Source organism: Seriola dumerili, unplaced genomic scaffold, assembly GCF_002260705.1.
Source record: "Seriola dumerili isolate Sdu_G_001 unplaced genomic scaffold, Sdu_1.0 BDQW01000025.1, whole genome shotgun sequence".
NCBI classification, from domain to species: Eukaryota; Metazoa; Chordata; class Actinopteri; order Carangiformes; family Carangidae; genus Seriola; species Seriola dumerili.
This window is the reverse complement of record NW_019174280.1, coordinates 18,425,742-18,431,942: the sequence shown is the minus strand read 5'-3', so window position 1 is coordinate 18,431,942 and position 6,201 is coordinate 18,425,742.

Below are 6,201 nucleotides of genomic sequence, written 5' to 3'. Positions count from 1 at the left end.
ATTGTATCATTATAACAAAAAGTACATTTATCTGTGTTGCACATGAAAAGAGAAAACTATGCATTGCTTATGTTCTCTGTGACAGTCATGTACAGCTGGTTGATTTTCTGTGAAGAGTGGTATGTAAAAACAATAAAGAAGATTCATGTTTGAATGGACGTTTTAAGCAGAGCCTGGTACCATCAGAGGTCTCACCTCCATGAAACACTATACTCCTCCCCATGTGGTCTAAGTGTGTGTGTGCGTGTTTCCCTCAGAAAACACTGCAAGCCAGGAGGAGAAAGTTTCCATTTGGCTACTTTCTTAACGCCTCCCCACTGGTGATATGTGCCATGCCTGACAGCTCCACCGGGTCTCTGAGGGAGCTACCATTTGCATGTTCAGGTACTTATCTCTTTGGCTGAGTTGAGTCTCAAACTACCTGGGTATTAAAAACACTGACCAAATGAGAGCCAAGGATGGCTGATATACTGCCTTGTGAGTCAGCAACCAGTCTGTCAACTCCTCAACCTGATGTAAAATCACTTTACAACACAAGAAAAACACGCATGTATTTCATATTCTGTTCCAGCCTTCCTAATCAGCTTCGTTTACTGCTGTTCCGGGGTCTGGGGAATATCCTCAAAAGCTTTTTATACCTTCAAGATGTGATGTTACACAATTTTCTTGTGTAACTAACTTTACTTAAGCTATAAAATGAAGCTGCATGCTTCCAAATCAAGATAAATGTCTTCTCTTTGTAAAATCAACTGAAGCTTTATTTCTCATTCCCCCAGGTTGAAAGAGATTCACAAGTCGATCAGTAAAGGTCAGTCATCATTGATACACTCAATAGTGTGATAGTCTGGTAACCAAGCTAAAAAAAAACAAAAAAATTATTTTATTATTTTAGCTAACGGTTTTGGTTTTACAGAGCCATTTCAGCTTTTTAGCAACAATGCTACAATAAACTGTAGACTGTATGCTACCTGTCCAGACCCAAACATCAGACGGATAGACAAGGTTAGCAAAGGAAAGTGAATACTGGATTCAATGTACATCAGTCAGCCAGAAACGTGACTCCCAATAAATGCTGGATGTGTCAGGTAGGGAAGTGCTTGCTAACATGCTAGCTATAACAACTTTTCAACACTACGGCCCCAATTTTAACTTCACAGGCGCAATGACAAGAGCTAACTGGTGGCTTGGTCTCATTGATCTGAAACAGTTGAGACAATCAGTTACTTATGACAACAACATTTCTTACAGTATGAACCAGCTGTTGACAACAGATACTATTGTAAGAATCACTCATATTCATTTATAGACGAACGCAGATTGATTTACCGATGTTTGAGCTTTAAATGCTATAAAAGTTCATTTTTTTTATGTCGATTTAAAAACCTCTATCAACTGTGGAGTCATCAGTTAAAATTGTTTATTTCTGTTTCAAGTATTATTCTGTCATTGCTGCGCATTTGCTCTGTGTATATATTTTGCTCCTGGTTAAGCTGATTAATTGTTTCATCTATAGACATCACCAAAACAACCATAATGAAAAGAAAGCATTCCAGGTAAGAAATTTTTTTTTTTACTCTTTGAAGGAGAACTGTCACTTTAAATTCTTCAAAATCGGTCAATAACACATTCTGACAAAATTCTGTCGCTGTATTTAACCTTCTGCATATTGTCTGTCTGTCATAAGAGGCTCGAAATTAACCTGACGGATGACGACCTACAGACATTCCTCAGTCCTGCCTCCTCCTTGTTGCTGCTCTTTCAGCACTGTACCACCAGGCCACAGCTGGACTATAACAAGATTTCCACTGCTCTCTCACTCACCCTGCGCTTCGCAATGAGGACTAATTGGACACACCTGGAGAAAGCATGAACCACGGACCACTTAAACAAAAAATATCTGACTACAATTTGTACCAAAAGGCAGAGATAAAGGGAATAAACAGCTGAGGGGAGAGGGGGCACAATCATTGAATACAACTGTCTGAGCACGCTACAACTTCCCATGCAGAACTAAACAGCTCTGTCAATGAGCCACATGGAAATATCAGGAACAGACTGTAGCTTTACTTCTTCTGGATGGCGTTTCAAGCCGTTTGAGCGTGTGGATGAAAAATAGAAGAAGCATATAAACATGTGTGGGCTGACACTGTGTCCTCTCCAGCCGACCAGGTTGCCAGCACATTGTACTGGTCCATTTCTGTGCACTGTCACCTCCAGCTACTGGTCAGAGGACGGCTCAGCCTCCTACTGGAACTGAACACACAGCAACATGCTGAGCAGATGTGAGAAACCCGCCTGTGGCTCTCCGTGCTGCTGGAATAACACTCAGCACATCAACACACGGGCCATGTGAAGAAGAAGAAAACACTTACTGATCACGTTCTCTGCAGCATGCCAAGGTCCTGTCCCACCGGGTGGAAAGGTCAGCTGAGAGAAAGTCAGACTGAGGTGGTGAAAGCACCTGGCTGTTCCTTTAAACCCTTATCCTTCACAAAATGCCAAGTTTCTGTTGGATTGTCCTCTTGGTCAAATGACCTGATGAGACACTACAGTCATGCAAACTTGGCACTGATACGATCTGTTCAGTCGAGTGATGGCTGGCACCGTGCTAACACTGCACATACTGCTGAGAGATAATACATTTGATGCAAACCTTTTCAAATAAACTAATTTAAACACTTAAAAACAAAGGCAAACTCTGGCTGTTTAGAGCAGCATCCACATACAGACGGAGGTTCAGCCTTGCAGGGCCAAATTTTAGCCAGAACCAGAAAAAAGTCTTATGCTACATAAGCTGTTACAATTTTGCATAGTAGTGTACAGGTGCAACATGCATGAAACATTTTATAGTTTTTTATGTGTGACATGCCTTGTTGTAAACTCGACTATTGTTATTCATTTACAGAGTAGAGAAAATACAGCGCAGCTCTGAGTTAGTAATATTCATGACACCAAACCATCTGAGACAACAAGTCCTCCACCTGAGCAACCATACAGGTTGTTTGACTCTAATCTCTAATAAGACCCACATTAGCGTCTCCTGAAGTATCACCCATTTATTTATTTAGACTTATGGAACCTAGCTATTTAACCGACCTAGGTTGAAACAGAAAACATATAGACATCATTTTAACAATATTGATACTAGGGAATAGGCAAACTGTACATAAAAAGAAATAGGAAAAGGGTCCTATTTTTAGCTGCATTATTTCCGCAGGAAATGAAGGTGGTGGATGAAGGGAAACCGTGCAGCTAAAAATCACAAACATTAAAAAATCCCTATTGTTAATTGCCCACTGGAGCGACCGCCAGCCCTGATGGCTAAAGACTCTGTCATGTTTCAGTTACTGGGACATGTTTTCACACTGCTGGTGACCCAGTGTAGAATAACAAACATCCGACTCTTTGAACTGTAGCAGAAGTTAATCTCTGAGCACCAGAAACTCGAGGAGGAAAACAGACCACCTATGTGTGTGTTTATCAGTGTGTGTGTGTGTGTGTGTGTGTGTGTATGTGTGGAAGGTTATAATGAGCATGTACTGTAAACCTCGCCTCTCCCGACGTACCCAACTACACATCTGCCGAACACTTAGCAACACAAATCCCCTCAGGATGCTTTTGTGGTCTTAACTAGTTAAACTGAATTTAGCCAGATCATTTCTTGAGATAATAATTTTGAATCTTTGCCCAGTCCTTTACTGTAATCCTGTAATTCTACATTTCAGGACTTCATCTACATATATACAGTACCAGTCAAAAGTTTGGTCACATCAGAACTATGATACAACACATATGAAATTATGTCGTTAACAAATTGTTTCAGTAAGAGATTGTTCAAAGTAGCCACCATTTACCGTGATGACAGATGCGCCATATTGGCATTATCTCAACCAGCTTCATGAGGTAGTCACCTGTGTATAAGCACACAGCTCCGATTTTGATGATAAAGACGTTCTACTTAGAGGATAAGCTACTATACCTACATACGTACAGATATTCTTCTCATACTGGAGCAGACCTGCCCACACTTTCCCCTTCTCTTCACACTTTAGCTGTCCTACATTCCTGCTGGCGCTAAGCCTTTCGCTCTGTTATTATTGCAAGAGTATCTCAGGTCATGAGACTTAAACACCAGCAAATTCCTGCCCTCTGGACCCCCCGGTCCCCCCTGTTACGTTCTGTCCATTAATGCCGTGAATTACCGAGCTATCCCAAGCATGAGAAGAATGGATGTCCAGACGTGGGCTTGTTGAAAGGTTTCAGCTCCTGCTCTGTGGTTTACAGTCTGCCATTAAATGATACATATGTGATCGGTTATAACTCTTTACAGCTTGGCGGAGTGCTTTGTGGGTTGTTTAAAGAATCTGGGAATTAATTTTGATCGGAAATCTATGCTTACTTAATTAAAAAAAAGTTAGTTGTGGTCTCATTGAGTGTGTACAGTTTTCCTGGAACTTGTAGTGAGAAAATATGCCATGTATTTACAAGGACTCACAGCAGAGGGATTTGCCTGAGTGTCAATCAACACCAGAATGGATTTCTGTTTCATTAGTAGTCAAATGTCAAACTTCAAAGGTGGATCCATTCCAGCAAGGTTACACCTGTATCGTGGTATTTTGGTTTCTTTAGTCACCAGTAAACAAGTTCAAGAGCTTGTTTACAACCTTCAAATTCCTCCCTGTGCAATCATCTCTCCTTGTAAGTCCATCCTTTAATTACAATAATTAAAATTTTTCTTTAACTGACTCAAGATTGACTGACAGTATGATTGGTGCACACTGACAGTTCCTCATTGTTGCTTTAGCTAAAAGCTTCAAATTTGCACACGTGTAAAGAAAAAGCACAAGTTCATACAAAACATCAGTTGTCACTCACAGATACAAAATCAGACAAACTGCATAATAAGAGCACTGCGGCGGCCTAACAATTACTTTCCTGGTCATGAAGATGAGAGCGTTCTGCTGATAAGCTCCTAAAATACTGGGGAACGGGCTCAGAGTGAGCTATCGTGGCGCTAATCAGCGAGGCAGATCTCATGTTACTCTCGCCCTCATGGGTCTTTGGGTTGAAAACACACGACTTAATCAGTGACATTCATGGAGCTGGGATTTTGGAGTCAGGGGATCAAATTACTCAGGTAAGGCCCAGAGGAATGCAGCATATACTGTACATGTTATCGACTCGTGACCAGGAGCTGATGAAAGGTCGACCTTTTTGATGATTAAACATGATGTAACTGACGAAGGTGACAGTTCAGAGGCTGTGTGATGCTGGAAAATGTGAAGGTGGCAGATGGAGCCACAAGGTCTGCAGCTTGCTGTGAAGAGTGTTTGTTCCCCACTCAAACTGGACACTACTGTGGTTTCAGACCAGATTTTACTGACAAAAGGTCGACCAATCAGAGCCTAGAACCCACCCAATTGTCATAAAAGTAGGTGATTTATAATATAATCTATAATATATATATATATATATACATTACTTTTGAGATTGTTTATGATTTTCTTTAAATCTTGCACATCTTCTTCACCTTCTTCCATCAAATGCTAACTAGCTTACTCCAAATCAAAAAGCATCTTTTATGCATTTTTATGACTTTTGGCAGAAAAAGAAGAACCTGGAATTTTTCTTAGGACTTTATTAAAAGCTGCTTTTAGATGAGTTTCCCCTTTGCACAGTATTTCTGCACTAAAACCCACCAATACGACACTGTGGCTCACTTTGTTTAGAAGTAGCAGCATGATACCCTCTCAGACAAACATTGACTGATCCTCATATGGAGCACATGAAGAAGCCTGGGCCCCTGTGCCACTGAAGAGGCCTTTGAGAAGACATCTCCTCCTCTCATCCCTTTCTGTCTGCAGGTCTAATCTTCTCTGTCTGTGCTTGAATCAATTCAAAGCTAAGCTTTGCTTATTTGCCAGCTTTCGCTGTTTACCTTCCATCAGAGATTCAACCTGCATCGGTAAAATTTGCTCAGTCGGCTTATCAAAGACTCACTTAAAACCCCTGGATAATCTTGCAGACGTGATGCTTTTTAAGAGTTTTCCTCTTGTGTAAACATTCGTGTTTAGCCGTCTGTGCAATACGCCAGTGACTGCATCCTTTCATACAGACGAAGATTATGTACTGAAGTTTTTGTTGTTGGCAAAGAGACAAACATGAGCTATCAGTATGAGATGTTTTTTCACTCATTACATG